Below are 12,237 nucleotides of genomic sequence, written 5' to 3' on the forward strand. Positions count from 1 at the left end.
CCTCTACTGAATGAAGAAGACCAGATCAGCCAAGCTGAAGTCACTGAGGTCGTCGACGAGCTCCTCTGTGGCAAAGCAGCAGGAGTGGATGAAGTCCTCAAGTCCCTCAAGTCTCTGAATGCTGTGGGACTGTCTTGGTTGACACGTCTCTACAGCATTGCATGGCAGTGGGGAAAGTACTACTGGACTGGCAGACAGGAGCGCTGGTTCCCTCTTTGAGAGGGGGGGCAGAGGGTGATTCCTTACTACTGGGGAATCACTCTCCTAAGCCTCCATGGGAAAGTCTATGCAAGGGTTTTAAGAGATTAGAGTTAGTCTGACAGTTGAAGATCCAGATCCAGGAACAACAGATCAGATCCAGGAACAACAGATCAGATCCAGGAACAACAGATCAGATCCAGGAACAACAGATCAGATCCAGGAACAACAGATCAGATCCAGGAAAAACAGTGTTGTTTCCATCCTGGCTGTGTGAGGTATTGGGGCCAGTGCGGTTTTTCTGCTTTTATTTTGGTTAATTGTGTTACTTCCTGTTGTCCTCTCATTTCAAATGTCTGGACTCCTCCTTCCCAGTGTAATTCTCCCTCAGTGTTATCACCTGTCCCCCCCCCTGTTGTGTGCACCTGTTTGTAATTGTTTAACCCTTGTGCTCTCTAAGATGACCCCACCCTTCCATTGACGTGTTCTCCCTACCATGACAAAGGTGGATGAAGGTGGAAAGATTTCATGTAATCCATGGACACCAGTGAAGATCACAAATCATTGAAGAAAAAAGGTTCAGAGCACTGTCTAGTGGGTCTAGATGACCCAACTCCCAATGTTAAAGTGCCTAGGATAGCACAGGGGTTAATCACTCTTCCTGTTTTATAGTCTAGGTCTCCCTTGCATTCGTTGTCGGATTGTTTTGTGTGTTTGTACGAGAGCTACGATCATCTTACCTTCATTTCCAGTTTGTCTCCTAATAAAAGGAACTTTGGATTCTGGATCTTTCTGCGTCGTGCATATTGTGTCCACACTGATCCTGACAGGTGTGGAACATTGGACCAGCTCTATATGCTCTGTATGGTGCTGGAGGGTTCATAGGAGTTGCTCATCCAGTCTTTCAGGATTTGGAGAAGGCATTCAACTCTGTCATGCTAGTAGAGAGGAAATCCTCTCTACGTCTTTGAGCCAGGACCTCCAGCATGCATTAGGGAGGTTTATGGAAGAGTGATAAGCAGCTGGGATGAGGGTCAGGACCTCTAAACGACATTTTTGTTCGTCAATTTTCATGAAATTGCGCACACGTGCTGCTAGCTTGAGTCTACAGACACCACAGAAGTTTTGTTGACCTTTGACCGTGGGAAGAAGCCGCAATCTTGAATGAAAAAAAAGCCCCTTTACTTCCAGAGACAAAGAAAAACCCGTCCTTGGGATTCTTAACGATCGTTTTGTAACTTCTAGGGCATCAATGACGAGATACTGTAGAAAAAAAGTTGGAATTAAAAGTTGTAGATTTGTAACGGCCTGTGAGTAGCAAATTTGAAACTGTTGCGATCTTAGCTATCCTTAAAATCTTAGCTATTTTTAATCAGCGATTTTCACAAAATTTTACACACATTCCGCTCGCTTAACTCTATAACCAACTCTGGAGTTTCGCCGACCTTTGACCCCGAAAGAGGCCGCCATCTTTAATTTAAAAAAAAACAGTACCTTTAGTACCAGATACAAACGAAAACTCATCGTTGGGATTTTTAAGCTGTAAAATGTAAGTGTTAATAGGGTTCTATTAACACCCCTGGTGTAGTGGTTAGCACTCTGAATCCAGGAGTTTGAGTTCAAATCTCAGTAGAACCTTCAAACCAAACTGACTCTCCTTAGTGCTTCAATGTTTTGATTTCAAAATAACAAACAACCTCAAACATGTCTTTAGTTTTCTGACCTCTAGGAACAGACGAAAGAAAATTCTATGATCTTCACTGTTAGTGTCCACAATGTGTCATATTATTTTTTATATATATTTATTTTAATTATAAGTCTTTATCTCGGTTACCATAGTTTCCAATTTTTACAGTTGTTCTTATAGAAACATGTAACAAAGCATATGCTTGTAGGGTTCTATGGTGTAGTGGTTAGCACTCTGGACTCTGAATCCAGTAGTCTGAGTTCAAATCTCAGTGGAACCTTGAAACTCTCTTAACTCATCATTGTTACGTGGATCTAAACAATGCAGCAACTCAAACGAAAGAATTAAAATAACAGACATTTGTGTACATAACTTCAGTTTCCTGGCCTCTAGAAACCATATTCTTGTTGTAAAGATTCTATGCTCTTCAATGTTAGTGTAGAAAATATCCCACCATGCTGATTGTAATGCTAGCACTTTAAACCACATTAGGATAATTAGCATCTTGAGCAATGTGTTTTTCTCAGTCAGTTGATGATGCTGACTGACTGCTAGCTAAACTTAATTAAACAGGTGACCTGAATGTTTATTGATAACGTTACAAATGTTTGGAAGCTCATTTGTTTGATTTATGATTTATTAATGTTTTATTTATTGATGGGTGGTTTGCAGGATCTCTGCAGCCCGATGATGAAGACGTCGGTGTCCCTGCAGATGTCCACTTTAATCCTTTCTTCCTCCATCAAAGACCAGATCTCTACGTCTGTGTGATGCCTTCGTCTGAGGAGGAGCACTTGGGATTGTTAACGTTCTTCTGCTAATACAACAGACTATTTTCATTTCTCTTTGTTGTTTTATGTTGAAACGGGACGTTTCATCTGGAGGAGGGGGCGTATGTAACACTATTTACTTCCACATTTGTGTTTGGATGACAGGTTGATGCCGTAAGATGACAAATGAACTTCAGGTTATGTGAATGAAAAGGAAAATAAAGGCTGCAGCGGTCCTCTACACCCAAACGTGTCTTCGAGATTCTTATCTTACATATGAAACTCCGCTTTACCGACACTGAACCCTGGAAAGACGGCTACACTGACAATAATCTGATTTTGAGTAGTAAAAAGGTTCAGAATCTCTTTGTTTTTTAAAACCTATCCTGGAATAAAGCTTCAGAAAAGGCTCCACATATTTCATCTTCAAGCTACGCTCTGATAAACGGAAAACTTTGGTGTTTTTTCCTTGTTAATCTATAATTCTGAGTCGTAAATTTATGAGATTAAAACTTGTAAATGTACGAGATTTCTTCTTGTAAATTTACGACTTGAAAGGCGTAATAAAAAAAAAAAAAAAGACAAAAAGCGTTAGATGGAGATGTCACTATGTGGAGAGCTGGGTAAATTACTTTATCTAATAAGAAAACACCCTAATCTTGTCCAAATATCACGTAGCTCTCAGGAGCGCCGAATTGTTTGGAACTGAATTGTTTTTTTTCCGGCGGCAGGAAAAAAAAAGTCCTTATTTTCTCTTTTTCCGTCATTTCCGTTGTGCTGTGGTTTATTTTTTTGTGCCGCGGGTAATGCCGTTGCGTTGTTTCTTTTGTGTGTAGTGTGAGCCCTGTCGGCCACCGTAGATGAAGGACAGAAGGTTCTGAGCATCATCAAAGCATTTATCTCCACCAGACTTCCGTCTGGCTTACTGCATTTCACATTTATACGTAGGTTTGCCAACATTGTCACTTTAACACAACAGTGTTTGCTAAATCAGCAAAACCTTTCTGCATTTGTGTGTTTTCTCCAGCAGCGGTGTTACTCTGTGTCTATCAAGGAGGAACTTCACTCCTTATGGCTCCATCTTTGTCCATATATCACTTTAGGACCTTAACAGCTGATCATTCCCACAATTCTTAGCTATGGTTGTTTTAAATTTTTTGTTTTTATCTTACTAAACTCATCTAAAATGATCAAGAACAACTGTGAAAGGGGTGTGGTCCTCTAACAAGCTCACTCCTGACTGGTGAGAGTGGTTGCCATGGAAACGTTAATGCAGACCGACTTGGACCAATCACTGCTCACTGACGATTTCTGGCTCCAACATGGAAAAAGTGGCGACTGAATTGACTTCTTTTGGCTGAAGCGATGGATTTCTATGGGTGACTGGACATGTCTAAAGTACTCACAGGATCTCAGACCCTCCACCCCCCACCCACTTCCCCCAGTCATCTTCAAGGCTCTCGCCTTGGTCGGCTACATTAAAGCCGACCAAAAAATACCTAGGGGTTTCCTTTTTTTTTGGTCTTGTACCAGAAGCTCAGCCTCGTTCACAGCAACCGTCTGTCCACCGAGTGCGGGGGTCGGCCTTGAGGTCATTTCCAGCCCGCAGCTCCTGGGTTAAACTGCTAAATGACTTGCGTCAGATGCTGAGAGGGAAGATGGAGAACGTGGCCGAACCAGCTTGTGTGGCGTTGCGGAACAAGGCAGGAGGCGTGGGGCTGGCCGTTCGGGGTCTTGATGCTCTGTTGGGGCCACTGGATGTTCTCATTGGTCCTGAGAGCCCGGCTGATGGAGCCATCTATTCTTTCAGCTAAGCTCTTATTTAAACGCCATGTCTCCGGAGACATGACACCTTTTCTGCTTTTTCTTTGAAGTCCTTTAATTCTGATCTGTTGTTTATGTTTGGGTGCTTTTACATATCTGGTTGCATCTTTAATTTAATTTTCTGCGACTGTGGTGAGTAGTTTGGCGAGATTCTCCTTTTGTCCACTTGAGGGCGCTCTTTCTCCAACAAACCATCAGATATGTCCTCGGCTTTGATTTTATTTAGTCTAAAATGAAAATTTGTGTCGACACAAATGAGCAGCAAAGACAACAAGAAAAGTTCAATTCAATTCAATTCAATTCAATTTTATTTGTATAGCCCAAAATCACAACAACAGTCGTCTCGATGGGCTTCGAAGTAAAACATGAAATCAAAAGGATCACGAATACAAAGAGTTCAATAGGGAAATACTAAAATGAACTAACAAACTGACTAAGCTATACTGGCATCCCTGCCCTTAGACCCCCCTTCGCGGTAAGGAAAAACTCCCAAAAAAACCGGATTCCGGAAAAAACGAAGAAACCTCAGGGGTGCCCACATGAAGGAGGGATCCTCCCCCAGGACGGACAGGCGATTTACCAGAAATCTTAGAGAAGAATTAACTTATCTAAATCTACAACTACATATATAAAAGTCCAGCAGACGAGCTTCATCCAGCCGTGGTTATCGGGACAGTCAAAGGCGCGAGTCGAGCCGGAGACAGGAACCACAGCCAGGTGTAGGAGCAGGAGCAGAGACGAGGTACTCGGTCAGGTACAGAGCAGAGACGAGCCAGAGATGAGCCAGAGGCAGGATCCACAGCCAGGTGTAGGAGCAGGAGCAAAGGCGAGGTAAACGGTCAGGAACTGGAGCACGGATGAGCCAACTGGAGTCTGGAAGCACTCCCACTCCCCAGGAGGGGAGAGGAAAAGAGGGACAATACATGAATCGCACTGCACCAAACAGAGGCATGGAGAACTAAATGATAAATTATGATCAAGAATAGAGGAGAGGAAGGGTAGAAGTAAAAAAGGAAAGAGGACAGAACCCCAGTGTACCATAGTTACCCCAGCTTCAACTTCTAGCAGCCTTTTAAAAGAAATAGTTATTATTAAGTTTAATTTAAACAAACTAACATTAAGTTAAATAATCTCTGAATACTAACTAGTCTGACAATAAGCCTGTCCAAAGAGGAATGTTTTCAGTCTAGCTTTGAATGTAGAAACTGAGTTGGCCTCTCTTATATGAGCTGGGAGTTTATTCCATAAGACAGGGGCTTGGTGGCTAAACGCTCTACCTCCAACCGTACTTTTACTAATTCTAGGAACCACAAGCAGTCCTGCATTTTGCGAGCGAAGTGTTCTGATTGGTTGGTAAGGGACTATGAGGTCCTTAATATAGGACGGGGCCATTCCATGTAAGGCCTTATAGGTTAACAGGAGGATCTTGAACTTAATTCTAGAATCAACTGGGAGCCAATGGAGCGAAACTAACACAGGAGTGATGTGATCTCTTCTGCTGGTTCCAGCTAACAATCTAGCTGCTGCGTTCTGAACAAGCTGGAGACTTCTTAAGGAACTCTTAGGACACGCTGCTAACAAGGAGTTACAGTAATCCAGCCTCGACGTAACAAATGCATGGATGAGTTTTTCAGCATCACTCTTAGAAAGTATATTTCTGATCTTAAAAATATTCCGCAGGTGAAAAAAGGCAGTTCTACATGCCTGAGATATGTGAGCCTTAAATGATAAATCCTGGTCAAGTAAAACCCCAAGGTTTATAACTGTGGAATTGGGGGCTATACTTATACCATCCAGGGAGACTATCTGAGCAGACAGAGCATCTCTGAGGTTTTTAGGACCAAGTATAATGACCTCAGTTTTTTCTGGGTTCAAGAGGAGGTAATTAATTGTCATCCAGGTCTTGATGTCACTGATGCAGGCGTTCAGTTTCTCTATCTGGTCATTCTGGTCAGGCTTCATGGATAAATACAACTGCGTATCGTCGGCATAACAATGAAAATTAATGCTGTGTTTCCTGATTATGTTTCCTAGGGGTAAAAAAGTTGTTTCAATTGTCTGATGATGCTTGTTTTCTGCACATTATTTTAGATTAAGCAATGAAAATATATTTTTTAAAGGTTTGTTATTTTCAATTAAAATGGCTGCAAAATACGCAAACTGGCTTTGAAGTTTGAAGTTTTTAAAATTAGCTTCTTTTTTTATCCCAAAAGCCTGGTGTAGGAGGCCCATGAGGGCTCCTGTCTTCATGCCTTTAAGACGCTCTGTCAGTCACACAAATGCATGTTTGTTGGAGACATTTTTTTGGCAACAGGAGCCAAACTAAACTTTACATTTCTCCAAAAAGCTCTCTGAGCAGACATGTTAATCATTTCCTCTAAAAAGAGACAAATCCATCAAAAACATGAGGCTAAGGTAAAAAAAAAAACATTTTGTTTCTCTGATTTGAAAGTTGCAGCAAAGGTTGCTAAGAGGACATTCCTGACGATGTAAACAGCAAAGACAAAAAAAGCAAAGAAAGCTGAAAAATCACCAAGAAAATACAAAGTCTTCATCAAAGAAGCATTGATATGCAGAAGAAAGTACATACTCATGAACACATCAAGGTTATAATAGTTTCGGATTTTTTATTAGTTTTAGTTTTTATTTCGTTTTGAAGTTTTGTTTTTAAATTTATTTAGTTTTAATTAGTTTTTAGAGGCAGCTTTACTAGTTTTTATTTTTTGAAATTGCTTCGTTTTAGTTTAGTTTTTATTAGTTTTAGTTAGGCCTGCACAATATACTGCAAATTTATCGTTATCGCAATTTCAAGCTGTGCAATATGCATACCGCAAAAGACAGCAAATTTGCAATAAATGGTTACCTTAGATGTGGCCAAACAATTTTATGGCAGCTTGAAGTGTTAAATGGATTGAATGAATCCCTTTGCGCATTTGACCAATCAGATGGACCCCTTCACGTTGTTAACTAATCGGATGGCGCCCTATTATGTTGTATGTTTACCTCCTATGTCAACAAGGGTCCTTTGTAGTATAATTTTTAAGCTGTTGTAATGGAATGGGAATAATATTTTTGGTTGTTTTGCTAATTGTTTATATACCGCAAATTATATCGTTATCGCAATATTAATCACTGATATCGCATATCGCAAGTTTTCTTCATATCGTGCAGCCCTAGTTTTAGTGTTAGTTTTAGTTTTTTCTTCTTTTTTTTGTAAATTAGGATATTTGTCAGGTGCATGATTCAAAATCATCAGAATAAGTATTGTATAATAAAAACTCAATCAAAGATCCATTTTGAAACACTTATTATTCAGAGGACACAAGTACAACCATCCTTAAATTAAAATACAACAGCCGACAACAGCATTACGTTCCCTGCTCTTGCTTCTTTTTCGGGGGAGGGCGGGCGACAGGCTAGCTTGTAGGTAGTGTTGATTTGCGTTTTTGTGTGCGCTTTTTAAATGTACTTTTCGTAGGGTTTTTTCCCTTTGAGGAGCGTTCCACAAATTTTGTCTCCTGCTTCGACTACAAGGCACTTACTTTAGTTTTCTACGCTGTTATATTCAAAAAAGTCCCAAATAGGACTCTCCCGCTTTCTCCCAACTTTTAATGCAGCCATCACGCTCATGTAAATGTCTATGACAACGCTAGCCGGCAGTGTCCGACAGACATCATGTGACGTCACAGACAACGTGATGCCGTAGGGTAGAGCCCTGCGCGGGACTATTTTCTTCATCCCGCTCCCGCCCGCTGAATTTCTGACCAATCCCGCCCGCTCCCGCAACGTGTGCGTTACACTCCCGCCCGCACCCGCAAAACTCATAGAATTTATTCACGCACAGTAATAGAGATGCATTGATTTTGTTTCGTCTCCAGTCCCGCAGGAAAAAAACACGTATTTGTATTGATATTATTTATTATTAAAGAGATTCATGTCCTTCCTCCAGCCTCATCTTTTCATGCATTCCTCTTTTGTGTAATTTGCAACTTAATTATTATGGCCCGCAGCAGTCATAGACTGCAAGGACCATATTGTAACTGCTACGAGGGTCGAACACTCAAAAAGGTCCAAAACGTCAAAAAAACGCGTCAAAACGCCAAAAAATGGGGTCAAAAGTCGCCCAAAGCACAAAACGACACGACAATTGTGTAACGCAACAAAAATAGACACACACACGCACAACACCAACGCAAAAACGTCAAAATTGTAGTCGCAAAAATGACGACAAAAACACAAAAAAGCCCCAAAAAGCCCTCAAAAGACGGGTTTAAAGCCAAAAAGACATGCCCAGCCTATAGTAAAAGACAGGCCGCATTGAAATACATAGGCCACCTGACTGCAAAAACTTCTATATTGTTTCTGCTTTGTTTCATTATTATTATTATGGCCCGCAGCAGTCATAGACTGCAAGGACCATATTGTAACTGGTACGAGGGTCGAACACTCAAAAAGGTCCAAAACGTCAAAAAAACGCGTCAAAACGCCAAAAAATGGGGTCAAAAGTCGCCCAAAGCACACAACGACACGACAATTGTGTAACGCAACAAAAATACACACACACACGCACAACACCATCGCACAAACGTTAGAATTGTAGTCGCAAAAATGACGACAAAAACACAAAAAAGCCCAAAAAAGCCCTCAAAAGACGGGTTTAAAGCCAAACAGACATGCCCAGCCTATAGTAAAAGACAGGCCGCATTGAAATACATAGGCCACCTGACTGCAAAAACTTCTATATTGTTTCTGCTTCGTTTCATTATTATTATTATGGCCCGCAGCACTCACAGAGTGCAAGGACCATATTGTAACTGGTACGAGGGTCGAGCACTCAAAAAGGTCCAAAACGTCAAAAAAACGCGTTAAAATGCCAAAAAATGGGGTCAAAAGTCGCCCAAAGCACAAAACAACACGACAATTGTGTAATGCAACAAAAATACACACACACACGCACAACACCAACGCAAAAACGTAAAAACTGTAGTCGCAAAAATGACGACAAAAACACAAAAAAGCCCCAAAAAGCCCTCAAAAGACAGGTTTAAAGCCAAAAAGACATGCCCAGCCTATAGTAAAAGACAGGCCGCATTGAAATACATAGGCCACCTGACTGCAAAAACTTCTATATTGTTTTTGCTTCGTTTCATTATTATGGCCCGCAGCAGTCATAGACTGCAAGGACCATATTGTAACTGCTACGAGGGTCGAACACTCAAAAAGTCCAAAACGACAAAAAAACGCGTCAAAACGCCAAAAAATGCGGTCAAAAGTCGCCCAAAGCACACAACGAGACGACAATTGTGTAATGCAACAAAAAAACACACACACACGCACAACACCCCCACACAAACGACAAATTTGTAGTCGCAAAAATGACGACAAAAACACAAAAAAGCCCCCAAAAGCCCTCAAAGAACGGGTTTAAAGCCAAAAAGACATGCCCAGCCTATAGTAAAAGACAGGCCGCATTGAAATACATAGGCCACCTGACTGCAAAAACTTCTATATTGTTTCTGCTTTGTTTCATTATTATTATGGCCCGCAGCAGTCATAGACTGCAAGGACCATATTGTAACTGGTACGAGGGTCGAACACTCAAAAAGGTCCAAAACGTCAAAAGAACGCGTCAAAACGCCAAAAAATGGGGTCAAAAGTCCCACAAAGCACAAAACGACACGACAATTGTGTAACGCAACAAAAAAACACACACACACGCACAACACCATCGCACAAACGTTAAAATTGTAGTCGCAAAAATGACGACAAAAACACAAAAAAGCCCCAAAAAGCCCTCAAAAGACGGGTTTAAAGCCAAAAAGACATGCCCAGCCTATAGTAAAAGACAGGCCGCATTGAAATACATAGGAAATCCTAAACGCAAAAACTTCTATATTGTTTCTGCTTTGTTTCATTATTATGGCCCGCAGCAGTCATAGACTGCAAGGACCATATTGTAACTGGTACGAGGGTCGAACACTCAAAAAGTCCAAAACGTCAAAAAAACGCGTCAAAACGCCCAAAAATGGGGTCAAAAGTCGCCCAAAGCACAAAACAACACGACAATAGTGTAACGCAACAAAAATACACACACACACGCACAACACCAACGCAAAAACGTCAAAATTGTAGTCGCAAAAATGACGACAAAAACACAAAAAAGCCCCAAAAAGCCCTCAAAAGACGGGTTTAAAGCCAAAAAGACTGGCCCAGCCTATAGTAAAAGACAGGCCGCATTGAAATACATAGGCCACCTGACTGCAAAAACTTCTATATTGTTTCTGCTTTGTTTCATTATTATTATGGCCCGCAGCAGCAGTCACTGACTGCAAGGACCATATTGTTTTCGCAGTTGGAACGACGACTTCGCCGCCTTTCAGCGAGAATTTGCCCCCTCGCCGCATGCTCGAAAAGTCACCAAAACGTGCACACACCTGGGATAAATTGCAAATGAATTTTCCACAAAGTCAACGTCACCCCCCCGAAGACGATGACATCACGGCCAGCGATCCCGTCAAAAAAATGAATGGGCCGAAAATCGCGTATGGGGCCGAACAAAATGTACTTCAAAATACAGCCGCGAAACCAAGACACACGTGTCGGGGATATCCCAAAGATGTTTTGAAATCATTATGGGACGGCCACACGACCTACGGCTTGGCGGCCATTTTGTGGCGAACTCTGAGAATTGGCGATTTTCGTGTTTTCCCACAATATGGGGAAAAGACACTTTTGTTTGAACGATTTTCACGCAATTGCACACACTTGCTGCCAGCTCCAGTCTACAAATACCCCAGAAGTGTCGTTGACCTTTGACCTTGGGAAAAGGCCGCCATCTGGAATTTTCTCAAAAAAGCACCTTGAGCACCAGATACAAACGAAAACTCGTCGTTGGAATTTTCATCAATCGTCTCGTAACTTTTCGGGCACCAACGGCCAGCTACTCTGGACAAAATGTTGGAATTAGAAGTTGTAGATTTTGAACGGCGTGCGCGTGGCGAGCTAGCAACCGTTGCCATCTTGGCTAGCTCGCACATTTTTCATCGGAATGTCGTGAAGAGGAAATATGCGATTCCTTGGCCCGCGCTGAACAAAACGATGCTACGCACGACAAGATCGATAAAGGAATGTGGGCGTGGTAAGCAAAAAACCGTAGCAAAAAAATGTGCCGACTCGGCAAAAACGAAAAAAATCGGAACTTTTCTTTTGAGAATCGACTAACGAAACCAATATACCCTTGTCCGCGATATCCAAAGGACGTTTTGAAATCATTACGGGATGGTGACACGACCTACGGTTTGGCGGCCATTTTGTGCCAAATCTGCCATTTTGCGTTTTTCGCGTTTTTACACAATATGGAAAAATGAACTTTTTTTCGAGCGATTTTCACGAAATTTGACGCACATGTTGCTAGAGCCAGTCCACAACTACCTCTGGAGTTTCGTCCACCTTTGACCTCGGGAAAAGGCCGCCATCTTGAATTTTCTATAAAAAACGCCTTTACCCCTGGATTCAATCGTAAACTTGTCGTTGGAATTTTCCGCGATCGTCTCGAAACTTTTTGGGCATCAACGGCAAGCTACTGTGAAAAAAATGTTGCAATTAGAAGTTGTAGATTTTGAACGGCGTCCGCGTGGCGAGCTCGCAAAGTCGCGCACTGCTATTCCTCATACCTTATTATGGCCAGCAGCAGCAGTCACTGACTGCAAGGACCATATTGTTTTCGCAGTTGGAACGACGACTTCGCCGCCTTTCAGC

At 41.8% G+C, this 12,237-nt stretch overlaps 1 non-coding gene across 1 annotated transcript; it reads left to right on the forward strand.

The window, feature by feature from the left end:
• The first annotated feature begins 2,093 nt into the window (after positions 1-2,093).
• On the forward strand, positions 2,094-2,165 carry trnaq-cug (transfer RNA glutamine (anticodon CUG)). Its single transcript has one exon. It is a non-coding gene; the product is annotated as a tRNA-Gln (tRNA).
• Positions 2,166-12,237: the final 10,072 nt, after the last annotated feature.

The sequence above is a fragment of the Oryzias latipes genome, chromosome 23 (assembly GCF_053564925.1).
Source record: "Oryzias latipes strain Hd-rR chromosome 23, Olatipes_Hd-rR_3.1".
NCBI classification, from domain to species: domain Eukaryota; kingdom Metazoa; phylum Chordata; class Actinopteri; order Beloniformes; family Adrianichthyidae; genus Oryzias; species Oryzias latipes.